At 46.4% G+C, this 13,108-nt stretch overlaps 1 protein-coding gene across 4 annotated transcripts in view; it reads left to right on the forward strand.

The window, feature by feature from the left end:
• NDST2 (N-deacetylase and N-sulfotransferase 2) overlaps positions 1–13,108 on the forward strand; it is a 619,227-nt gene that overhangs the window by 110,154 nt on the left and 495,965 nt on the right. For all 4 annotated transcript variants that reach the window (XM_030203391.1, XM_030203392.1, XM_030203393.1 and 1 more), the window contains exon 2: positions 1,710–1,826. The gene's annotated coding sequence lies outside the window, so the exon portion shown is untranslated. The remainder of the gene's footprint in view (positions 1–1,709; positions 1,827–13,108) is intronic.

Here is a 13,108-nt window from a genome sequence, read left to right on the forward strand (position 1 = left end):
TTCATTGTATCTGTGCCACTTGGCCCTTTCGCTCTGCTGCCCTCCTCCACCCTTCATCTTACCTCTTGTTATGTCCCACCTTGATTATTGTAATTCCCACTGTGCTGGTATCCCTCTTTATTCTTTTAAATGTTTACAATTAGCCCAATCCTCTGCAGTTAAACTCCTTCATAATGCACACCAGTTTGATTACGACTCTTCCCTCCTCCCCTCCTCCGTTCTGAACACTGGCTCCTTGTCATTGCCCAAGGTAAAAACAAAATCCTCCTGTTAGTCTACAAGTCACGCCTTCCTACTGCTCCCTCCTATCTCTCCTATCTCTACAAGCTCCTTATCCCTTACACACCCCTACCTTTCCTCTGCTCGGCTGATAACAACCTCCTCATTGTCAAGCCTTCATCTCAACATCTCATGAGACTCTGCCTTCAGATACTTAGGCCCCAAGCTATGGAAGACCGCCCCTCTTCATATCAGGAACCAGCCAACTCTTGCAGCTTTTAAGAAATTACTCAAGACCCGTCACTGAATCCTTCCATCTTATAACTTGGTGAACCTTCCTGTCTTTCACTACCTCTCAACACTTCCCCCTCCCTCTCCACCCCCCTTTATTTTAAGTATGTAATTGCTTAGATGCCTGTATGCATGCGTGAGAGGTGTAGGGAGATTGGGTAGGAGTTTTTCTTGGGGGGAGGGGGAATGGGTTGTGGGGTTGGGTAAGGGGATTAAACGGAATAATTCTAGTTATTGGCAGGTAGTCCATTATGTTAGTATGTTAATATGTCTGTCTTTGCTGATGTGTCTACAGATGCCTGTATGCAGGGCTTTAGCAGTATATCAAATGCAAAAAGTAAAATACTACTAAGAAAAAAACGACATACAGTAGAATGATTTGATGGCATTATGCATGCTTGAAGTGCTGTTTGGTGCCTCTATATATACATATATATATATATATATATATATATATATATATATATATATATATATATATATGTTGATTAGTTGATGTTTTAATTTTTATAAATTCAATAATTTTGCTTTTCCACATAGGTTTCTTAGTGATAGCTAAGGCTGTAGCACACTAGTGAATCTAACAGACATTAATGTGTATTATTTACCACCGGTCCTATTTTATACAATGGAATTTATTTACTGACATGTTAACGCACTTTGGTAAATCTGTTCCTTAGTGTTCTGTTTTATTCTTTTGAACTAAAAAAAAGTATTCTTTGGTGAGCCTTTTAAAAATTTTAATTTCATATTTATATCCCATTTGTACCTTAAAAATGAGTATAGGAATTGATAACTCAAGCAGATCTTAGCTCTCAAACACAATTGCAGAGTTGTTAATTTACTCATCGCTGCCAGTGTCAATACCCCCCAATCACAACAGATTATTTTGATGTTTAGGGCTTCTTTTGCAAAGCCATGCTAGCGATTCCCATGTGGCAATTGAGAGGAAGCTCATAGGAATTGAATGGGCTTCCTCTCATTTGCCGCTCAGTAATCACTAGTGCAGCTTTGTAAAAGAAGCCCTTAGTTTTTAAAAGTTTATCAGATATTCTTTGCCCATTTTTTGCCATTTCAGCTTGAATGATTAAATGGAGCTAAGAAAATCTTGGTCTCTGAAGGTGGGACTGTAAAGGTGGCTGAATTGAGATCCTCTCCTCTACAAATCTTTATGAAATGTGAAATTTTCCCTCTTTCAGCTTGCTGCTGGAGAAAGATTTGCAGGCCCTGCTGTCTTGAGAAACCTGCTGTTGTGCAAGTCCCATTCGCCTATTTTATCAGTCTTCAAACTTCTCAATTTCGGTTCTGTGCATAAGGTGAGTGTTAAGTATTAACTTATAAGTCTTGTTGTGTAACAAGAATTATATGTCATTCGTGCCACTTTTATCCAGTGTCTGTATGAACTGACTCAGGTTTCCTGTGGTAAGAATTTGAACTGTGGTACCTATGAGATCAGTGGTGTCGTTTGGGTTTGCTGCTACTACTACTACTTATCATTTCTATTGCGCTACTAGACGTACTGAAGACCATTTTTTTTTTTAGTTGGCAAAAAAAGGTAATGAAGCAGATCCATGAGTAAAGAAGCTCTTATTTTAATTTCCAACGTTTCTCCAGTACTATATATCTAGTTTACCATTCCCTTTTCCTCTTCTCTCATGGGTAACCAAGGTATTGTGGTAATGCGCTAAAAAAGATGGGGGTAATATTCAGCCTGCAGCAGTAATATATATATATATAAACACTGGCTGCTGCAGGCTTTTTATCATGGATATTCAGCACTGGACTGTATTCTGATATCAGTGCTGAGTATCTGGGTATTATCTGGATAGTTTCCTGATTAGTGGACTGAATATTGGTGTTCTCCGTGTAACGCCTGTATTTGTCCAGACTCCACCCTCAGATCACCTATTCTGTTGTTTTGTTTGGTGAAAGAAGGCTTCAGATCGGTGGTAGTAGATCGATGGAATGGCCTAGGAGATGTTTTGAGAAAGATGGCTTTTCTATCGTGACTTTTAGAAAGGTATTGAAATGATATATTTTCCCCATTTAGGATCATTGGTAATGCTTTATTTTCTGGTTTATTGCTGTTCACTATCTTGATTGGGTTTGACCAAGAAGAGGGTATAGCGGTATACAAAATTTTATTAATAAATAAAAGTTCCAAATGCAGTTTTTGTGGTTTGGAGTTTTCCTAAAGGTGAAATCACTACTACTACTACTATAAATCATTTCTATAGCACTACCAGTCGTACGCAGCGCTTCACAATTGAACATGAAGAAAAGACAGTCTCTGGTCAAAAAAGCTTACAATCTAAATCAGGACAGACAGACAGAATCAGTTGTTGAAGAGTGGGCGGTGAAGGAAAGAGATGTAAGCAGAACAGGAAGTTTTTCATGTTTGCTTCCGTGACTATCTGCAGGTATTTTCCGCTACAGACTTTCATGTAGTGTAAAAATAAAAGTGGGTGAATGGTAGAAAATTCTACATACTAGTAAATAGTCTGTCAAAAAGTGTTGACACCACCCCCAATCCCCCCACCCATGTTTATATATATATATATATATATATATATATATATATATATATATATATATATATATATATATACAGTGGTGGAAATAAGTATTTGATCCCTTGCTGATTTTGTAAGTTTGCCCACTGACAAAGACATGAGCAGCCCATAATTGAAGGGTAGGTTATTGGTAACAGTGAGAGATAGCACATCACAAATTAAATCCGGAAAATCACATTGTGGAAAGTATATGAATTTATTTGCATTCTGCAGAGGGAAATAAGTATTTAATCCCTCTGGCAAACAAGACCTAATACTTGGTGGCAAAACCCTTGTTGGCAAGCACAGCGGTCAGACGTCTTCTGTAGTTGATGATGAGGTTTGCACACATGTCAGGAGGAATTTTGGTCCACTCCTCTTTGCAGATCATCTCTAAATCATTAAGAGTTCTGGGCTGTCGCTTGGCAACTCGCAGCTTCAGCTCCCTCCATAAGTTTTCAATGGGATTAAGGTCTGGTGACTGGCTAGGCCACTCCATGACCCTAATGTGCTTCTTCCTGAGCCACTCCTTTGTTGCCTTGGCTGTATGTTTTGGGTCATTGTCGTGCTGGAAGACCCAGCCACGACCCATTTTTAAGGCCCTGGCGGAGGGAAGGAGGTTGTCACTCAGAATTGTACGGTACATGGCCCCATCCATTTTCCCATTGATGCGGTGAAGTAGTCCTGTGCCCTTAGCAGAGAAACACCCCCAAAACATAACATTTCCACCTCCATGCTTGACAGTGGGGACGGTGTTCTTTGGGTCATAGGCAGCATTTCTCTTCCTCCAAACACGGCGAGTTGAGTTCATGCCAAAGAGCTCAATTTTTGTCTCATCTGACCACAGCACCTTCTCCCAATCACTCTCGGCATCATCCAGGTGTTCACTGGCAAACTTCAGACGGGCCGTCACATGTGCCTTCCGGAGCAGGGGGACCTTGCGGGCACTGCAGGATTGCAGTCCGTTATGTCGTAATGTGTTACCAATGGTTTTCGTGGTGACAGTGGTCCCAGCTGCCTTGAGATCATTGACAAGTTCCCCCTTGTAGTTGTAGGCTGATTTCTAACCTTCCTCATGATCAAGGATACCCCACGAGGTGAGATTTTGCGTGGAGCCCCAGATCTTTGTCGATTGACAGTCATTTTGTACTTCTTCCATTTTCTTACTATGGCATCAACAGTTGTCTCCTTCTCGCCCAGCGTCTTACTGATGGTTTTGTAGCCCATTCCAGCCTTGTGCAGGTGTATGATCTTGTCCCTGACATCCTTAGACAGCTCCTTGCTCTTGGCCATTTTGTAGAGGTTAGAGTCTGACTGATTCACTGAGTCTGTGGACAGGTGTCTTTCATACAGGTGACCATTGCCGACAGCTGTCTGTCATGCAGGTAACGAGTTGATTTGGAGCATCTACCTGGTCTGTAGGGGCCAGATCTCTTACTGGTTGGTGGGGGATCAAATACTTATTTCCCTCTGCAGAATGCAAATAAATTCATATACTTTCCACAATGTGATTTTCCGGATTTAATTTGTGATGTGCTATCTCTCACTGTTACCAATAACCTACCCTTCAATTATGGGCTGCTCATGTCTTTGTCAGTGGGCAAACTTACAAAATCAGCAAGGGATCAAATACTTATTTCCACCACTGTATATGGTGTTTTCTTGGCATGGGTGTCTGAAAATGAACTGACTTTGTTTGAGGTCCTGATGCTCAAAATTCTGGTGCTATTCTGAATATCACTGTAAAAATACTGCTGGAACAGCACCCTAATGCAAAGTGCTAATGAGATGCTGATAATGTTAAGGATTAGGGAGTTTGGCAGGAGGATTGTGCTTGGTACGTTTGCAGAAGAGTTCAGCGGTAAGCTCAGCTCCTGTGCGTGTGTGCCTAGTAAAACCTGAACGTGAAGCACACATTGGCGTCTGTTTTCTGTGGCGTAAATAGATACATTAAAACAATTTTTTAAATCACTTGGACGCTTATATTTAGATACAGGAAACAGACGCCAATGTGTGCTTTCACTGGGCGTTTTTATATATATTTTTTTAAGCATGGACGCTTTAAATTTAGACGCTGAAAATGGATACCAACGCGTGCTTTCACGTGGGGCTACTGTTTCTCCTGACCAGTGCTTAAGAGCTTTCCGCTACCTTTTGCTTCCAAAAGCAATCAAAACTGGCATATTTTGCACAAAGAATCATGAGAGAAGCATGAGAATCATGGCAAATCCTCTCTTCCAACACCCTAACGCCTGCTGCAAGCTGGTGTTATTTTTTTTGCAGCAGTAAGGCAGTTTTGTTTCAGACGCTCTTTTCTGAGCATTGGGGAGGAATACAAAATGACCTCATTAACATGAGTTTGACTATATTTGCATGCTATCTGCGCTACTGCCTGGCACACTCTTCTGCGCAGATAAATGCGGGTGCTAGTATGGGGCTAATGGCCTCTTGCGTTCGCATTTACTTTTTAGCATCAGGGCCTGACATGATCTGAATATCAGGGGCGTAGCCAGATTTCAGCGGGAGGGGGGTCCAGAGCCCGAGGTGAGGGGGCACAGTTTGTACGTGCAGGACGTCAGACTCACAGAAACAGAAGCCTGCCCTTGCAGATCAGCAATGCGGCTGCGCCAGAGAAGAGGACTTCGGTTGGTGTGGGTTGGGGACCCCCGCCAGCAAAGGTACCCGACGGTGGCAGGGGAAGGGCTGGCGGCAGGAGGGGGGGTCGAAGGGGTTGGTGGCGGGGGGGCAGGTCCAAATCTAATGGGGCCTATGCCCCCGTGGCCCCACGTAGCTACGCCCCTGCTGAATATCATATGCATTTTAATACTATAATCCGGGTTTTAATGGTATTTAACATCTGTTTTTTTTTTGTGACCTGCCCTATGTTTGTTTGTGTTATACAGATTTTCTCAATTCTAGGGCATCATAGCACCACATTGTTTTCAGCTGTGCTTTTTTTTTTTCCCAACTGTATATGTGTGATTGTGTGTGTTCTAATTATTCATATGTTTGCCACCTATATATGAAACCCTGATGCTGACAGAATTCTTAAACATGCCTATGTTGTATTTTTAGGCTGATTTAATTAATTTCTGTTTTGTTTGGGTTATTTCACAGTGTGCGTTGTAGTGGTGGTAGTTTGTCTTGCTGTTACTGAGATGAGACCAGAATCAGAATATTTATTTTGTATGCGGAAATGACCTAGTTCTTCTACTCTGCACCCATTGTTGGGGGACGGTTTCAGTGACTGCAGAATATATGTTTACATATAAGTCCATGATGGTCATGTTTGCAGTGTCACATTTGTGAGCATAGTCCGTTTAAGTGTGCCCTGGCCTCAAAAGGGTTGATAACTACTCTGCAGTAACAGAAATAAGTATATCTACTTTATACAAATGAAATGTCTCTAATATGTTGCTTATTATGTTGAATTTTTGTAATGAAACAACAGTCATTTTTCTAAATCTTTGCTTGGATTTTGGAATCTTGCTGTGAGTTGAATATAGCCTAAATCAATTGTTATGCTTTTATTGATACCACATTCATCTTTACCCTGTCATATGGGAAGAGTGAGGTCACCTCTAAGTATGTGTTAAATCTGGGGGGGGGGGGGGGGGGGGGGGTGCCAAGAACAGCCTGTTTTCAACACAACCAGTTTAGATAAAGGAAAAAATGTATTACAGTTATGTTTGAGTAAAACTTCTTGCATAAAAATGATATCTGTGTATAGATAAATTTGTTGCCGTTTCAGAAATGTTTTGTTATAGTTCTTAAAACGATAGTATTCCATCTTTTTACCATCAGGAAAAATAGAAATGGTCACTAAATAATCTGCTCCTTTTGAGAGGAGTCAGTATTTAAAAAAACAAACAAACAAAAAATAGCCTTGTTTTTTAGAAACGCTGTTAGATTTGCTTAAATTTTCCTGACTTTGTCTACTTTGGGTCAGATCTGGGAGGAAGGAGAGTTTTTACCTTACTCAGACCTTATGGAAAAATAGGGATTCCCCCCCCCCCCCACACCCCCACCATGCCTTTCAGAATAGACAAAGCAGAGAATATATTTCTCTTGCAGCATGATGAGATATTAGTCTGGAGGAGACTTTAAAGGAGCATCGGGCCTTCAGGCGAAGGGTGGCAGGGGTTGTGTCTCCTGAGTTTATCAAGCACTGGTTCTGACCTATTCCTCCCTGGACTATTATGTGAAATTCTGGGAGAGGGATTTTGGGGGAGACCTATGAGAGGCAGAAATAGAAAATTAGCTTTAAATATCTGCTAAAACCATTAGTGGGTAGTGCGTTAATTGAAAATGGTCACAAAATGCTTTATCGTTGGTACTACACCCCACAAAGACTGCTGAAAATCTTTAAATATGGAACAGGCCTTTCCTTGTCATCAAGCAGATGCAGCCATTACAGATGGGTTGTGTCCATCAACCAGCAGAGGGAGATAGAGAGCACACTTTTTTCAGTGCCTCATACCAGCTTGCTCCACTGCCTCTCTTCAGTATTCTCTATCTCCCCTAGCAGAGTGGCTGCAGCTTCTTCGAGCTCCATCTAAAATCTGCCTGGAGGTTGCTCCTGTGCTTTTGCCAGTTGTTAGCAGGGGTGTTGGAGGCTATAGCAGCTTCACTTTAAAGGCACATAGGTTCGCCCTTTCCCTGCCTTACCCATACCTCCATGGATGTGGACACATTGCTTAGCTTTCTCTGTCCTTCCCCACCAACAGTGGATGCAGGCACCTTCGCCCTTTCCCTGCCTTTCCCACTCACCTGAGTCCGGAGTTCTATTTACCTCTGCTTTCCTCACAGCGTTAAAAAAAAAAAAAAGGAACAGAGGTTTTTCCTTGCCTTTTTCTGTGGGACCCGGAGCTGTGATACTCGGTCCAGTGAGGTAAGAGTGTTTTCTGACTCCTCCGGGGTGGGCCCGCGATCGGGGCAATTTTGAATTTTACCGCCGTTTTTGGCGATGGCTACGGAGACAGTAAAGCGCTGTTCCAAGTGTGGCAAGCGCAGATCAGCAGCGGGGCTCTGTAAATCGTGCTGTACAGACGTTAGAGCCGGCCCGAGCATGGTGAGCGACGATTCTTTGCACTCTGAGCTGGCAGCGGGCGCCATTTTGAATTTACCACATGGCGCGACCTCCGCTGAGACGGAGAGTCCTGAGCCCGGGGGCAGGCCTCGGAGTGAGGCTGATATGGGAGCTACTAGCCCCGACAGAGATCTGGGTGCCCAGGGTGAGTTTTTCTCCCCTGATTTTGTCTTATTAATGCATAAAGCATACATGCTTAAAAGAGCTCTCCCACAAAGCCCGGCACGGGCCTCTTCTAAGCCCTCCCCGGTGGATTCTAGCCTGGGTATGCCCTCTGAGGCGTTATTCCCTGATAATTGGCAGAATATGAAGCGAAGAAGGGCTCATTCCCCTTCAGAGAGTGCTGCACCTTCTTTTCCCCCCCGTGGTCGGGCTGCGAGGATTCGGAGGACTCTGGCAGGCCTTAATGGTCTGAGGAACCAGAGTTTGGTGCAGAAGTGACTCAGGATCTAGACGATCCCTCCGCGGTGAGGATTTTCCACCGTGATGAGCTGCCAGCGCTTATTTCTGATGCCCTGCAGGCTCTCTCTATTGAGGACCCTGCCAGTGGCACAGCCTCCTCTGTGAATCCTAGGATGGCTAGTACCAAAAAGCCTGCTCGAGCCTTTCCTTTGCATGACTCCATCCAAGAGCTTATTTCGGCTCAATGGGCTGACCCCGAGGGACCTTTGAAAGTTTCCAGGGCTATGGGGCAATTATACCCTCTGAGTGAGGAGCATATGGCTCGCTTTGCTGTGCCTAAAGTGGATGCCCTAGTCACAGCTGTGACGAAGAGAACTACCCTCCCGGTTGAAGGAGGTGTTGCCCTGAAGGATATTCAAGACCGTAGACTGGAATCAGCACTTAAACGGTCATTTGAAATTGCAGGTCTCACTATTCGGGAGTCTGCATGCAGTTGTTATGCTGCTAGAGCCTGCCTGACTTGGTTGCAACAGGCAGTGGAACAGCCCGGGGATGGAGCGGAGCCCTTTTCAGATGTGGCTCCGCGGATGGAGTCGGCCTTGTCCTTTCTTGCTGACGCCCTTTATGATATTGTCAGAGCTTCGGCTAAACACATGGCAGTAGCAGTGACAGCTCGCCGTCTTCTTTGGCTACGGCATTGGGCGGCGGACATGGCCTCTAAGCAAAGGTTGGTGAAGTTGCCCTTTCAAGGCCTTCTCCTGTTTGGTGAGGAGTTGGAGAGAATTGTGAAGGGCCTGGGTGAGGCTAAACCCCAGCGCTTGCCCGAAGATAGGCCTCGGCCTTCCTCTAAGGGTGCGGAGATCCACTCCTCTTACAGACCTCGCTTCCGTGAAGCTTGAAGGTACCGCCCGGGGCGTTCTGCTGGGTTCACTTCTCGTGCCCGTTTTCAGCAGAGGAACTCCTTTCGCTCGGACAAACGTTCCACAGCCACTGGCTCAAAGCCTGGGGTTCAGGGGCGACCGTCTCAATGATGGTGCGCCGGCCCTCTCCTCGAATCCTGTCATCGGAGGACGTCTTTCCCTCTTTGCCGAGGAGTGGGCCAACATTTCCTCAGATCAGTGGGTCTTGGACCTGATCAGAGATGGTTACAGAATAGAATACGACGCCCCTGTAAGAGACGTGTTTGTGGAGTCCCGATGCGGTTCTGCCGCCAAACGGGCGGCGGTAGAGGAGACTTTACAAGGTCTGATTCAGATAGGGGCCGTGTCCCCGGTACCTCCCGCCGAACACGGCTGCGGCCGCTACTCCATCTACTTTGTGGTGCCGCGAAAAGGAGGGTCTTTTTGCCCTGTTCTGGACTTAAAAGAATTAAACAAGTCCCTGAGAGTGCGGCATTTTCACATGGAAACCCTGCGCTCCGTCATTGCGGCGGTACAGCCAGGAGAATTTCTCACGTCTCTGGACCTGAAAGAAGCTTACTTGCACATTCCAATTTGGCCCCCGCACCAGAAGTTTCTGAGGTTTGCGGTGATGGGAAAGCATTTCCAGTTCCGGGACTTGCCTTTTGGCCTTGCCACAGCTCCTCGCACCTTTTCGAAGGTTATGGTGGTAGTAGCTGCCTTTCTAAGGCGAGAGGGTATTCGGGTTCACCCGTACCTGGATGACTGGCTCATTCGAGCAAACTCTGCTGCAGAGAGTCAGCATGTAACAGCCAGAGTGGTCTCAGTACTTCAATCTCTGGGCTGGGTCGTCAATTTGGCCAAAAGTCACCTGACCCCCTCGCAGTCTCTAGAATATTTGGGGGCCAGGTTCGACACAGCCTCGGGGTATGTGTACCTACCAGAGCAAAGGCGGTGCAAGCTTCAGAATCAGGTCCGTCTGCTCCTGAGGATGCCCCGCCCGCGAGATTGGGACATTGTCCAGCTGCTTGGATCGATGACGGCCACCATGGAACTGGTGCCCTGGGCGAGAGCGCACCTGAGACCTCTACAGTATGCTCTACTCCAAAGATGGTCTCCAGTATCTCAGGATTACCAATGCAGACTCTCTTGGCTCCCTGCGGCCCGACTCAGCATGGAGTGGTGGTTCTCAGACAGCATGCTGCGGTGAGGAATGCCGCTGGCGCTCCCCGATTGGTGCCTAGTGGTGACAGATGCCAGTCTGAAAGGCTGGGGCGCACATTGCAAGGGGAAGCATGCCCAGGGTCTATGGACACTTGAGGAGTCGGAGTGGTCCATCAACCGCCTAGAGTTGAAAGCGGTGTTTCAGGCGCTTCTGGCCTTTCAAGTGACCCTGGAAGGATTGGCTGTCGGAGTGATGTCGGACATAAATCGACAAGGCGGCACTCAGTGCAGAGCTCTAGCCGCGCAGGCCGAACAAATTTGCCACTGGGCTGAGCTGCATCTACAGTTTCTGTCGGCAGCTCACATTGCAGGTCACAGCAACGTGCAAGCCGATTAAGCAGGCATCAGATCGATCCAGCGGAGTGGGAACTTGCAGACGAAGTGTTTCTGCAGATATGTGTCAAGTGAGGCAAGCCCGTGATCGATCTAATGGCGACAAGCACCAATGCCAAAGTCCCATGCTTCTTCAGCAGACGGAGAGATCCTCGCGCAGCGGGGTTGGATGCCTTGGCTCAACCCTGGCCTCCAGGCCTACTGTATGTGTTCCCTCCGTGGCCCTTGATAGGGCGAGTGCTGCTGCAGATTCGGCTGCATCCAGGAGAAGTGGTTCTTGTCGCCCCGGATTGGCCCAGGAGGCCTTGGTATGCGGACCTCCGACAGATGCTTTTAGAGGATCCCCTTCAGTTACATCTGGTTCCCAACCTGTTGTCACAGGGTCCGGTGACCATGGAGGACACCGGCCGATTTGGTCTTATGGCCTGGCGATTGAGAGGGCGCAATTGAGAGGCAGAGGCTATTCCAATAAAGTAATTACCACTCTCCTGCAAGCCCGCAAGCGTTCCACTTCCGTGGTTTATGCCAGGATTTGGCACCAGTTTGAAGTCTGGTGTGCTTTCAGAGAGATCACATCCCTGCGGGCTCCTGTCTCACCGATTCTGGACGTTTTGCAGGATGGTGTACAAAAAGGCTTGGCCTATAATTCCCTGCGGGTGCAAGTGGCAGCGTTGGCCTCCCTGCGTGGCAAGGTTGAAGGCGTGTCTTTAGCTGCTCATCCGGATGTGGCACTGTTTCTTAGAGAGATGCTTCGGCTCTGTCCTCCCGTGCATGCACCTTGTCCAGCTTGGAACCTGGGGCTAGTGCTAAAGGCCTTTCAGGGTGCTCCCTTTGAACCGCTTCGGCGTGCTTCAGAGAAAGATTTGACACTGAAAGCCGTCTTGTTAGTGGCCATTACTTCGGCGAGACGTGTGTCAGAGCTCCAGGCGCTGTCCTGTAGAGACCCTTTTCTGCAGTTTTGAGAGTCTGGGGTCACGGTTCGGACCGTGCCTTCCTTCTTGCCTAAGGTGGTTTCAGCGTTTCACCTAAACCAACCTATTTTCTTGCCCTCCTTTGTCGAGGAGGAGTTTCCAGAATCTTTTGGGCAATTGCACCTGTTGGACGAGCGCAGGACTCTGCTGCAGTATCTGCGAGTTACTAACTCTTTCAGGACCTCTGATCATCTGTTTGTTTTGCTATCAGGTCCTCGCAGAGGGTGTCCAGCGTCTAAAGCCACTATTGCCCGCTGGCTTAAAGAATCTATCTTTTCAGCTTATTTGCTTGCCGGCCGGCCTCCGCCTGTTGCCTTTAAGGCGCATTCCACTAGAGGAATTTCCTCTTCTTGGGCTGAAACTGGAGCACTCTCTCTTCAAGAGATTTGTAGTGCAGCAACATGGGCTTCTAAGCTCTCTTTTGCCCGACATTACAGGCTGGATGTGGCTGCCAGGAGGGACGCACATTTTGGAGCGCAAGTGTTGGCGCGTGGTGTGGCTTGTTCCCACCCTATCTAGGGATTGCTTTGATACATCCCATCTGTAATGGCTGCATCTGCTTGATGACAAGGAAGGGAAAATTAGGTTCTTACCGTGATAATTTTCTTTCCTTTAGTCATAGCAGATGCAGCCATGATCCCTCCCTGTCTGATGCTATCTGCTGTAAATCTATTTCAGGTTCTGTTCGTGTTTCCTGGAGATTCCGTCCTTGGGAGAAAGTCGGAAAACAGTTTTCAGGATTCTTGTTCAATTAAAGGATGATGACTTAATTCCCTCCAGTTTCATGTTTTGGAGGATGAGTTTATTCCCTCTGGGAGGATGAGTTTATTTTCTCCAGTTACGTCTCAGTGGAGGAGGATGAGTTTATGCCCTCCGGGAGGATGTTTCATTCCCTCCATTCTGAGTTAATGCCCTTTGTTGTAGGGCCATCGTTCGCTGTGAGGAAAGCTCATGTTATTCCCATTGCGGTTTGCCATACTGCTTTGGAAGCTTCAAATACTGAAGAGAGGCAGTGGAGCAAGCTGGTATGAGGCACTGAAAAAGGTGTGCTCTCTACCTTCCTCTGCTGGTTGATGGACACAACCCATATGTAATGGCTGCATCTGCTATGACTAAAGGAAAGAAAAT

Source organism: Microcaecilia unicolor, chromosome 5, assembly GCF_901765095.1.
Source record: "Microcaecilia unicolor chromosome 5, aMicUni1.1, whole genome shotgun sequence".
NCBI classification, from domain to species: domain Eukaryota; kingdom Metazoa; phylum Chordata; class Amphibia; order Gymnophiona; family Siphonopidae; genus Microcaecilia; species Microcaecilia unicolor.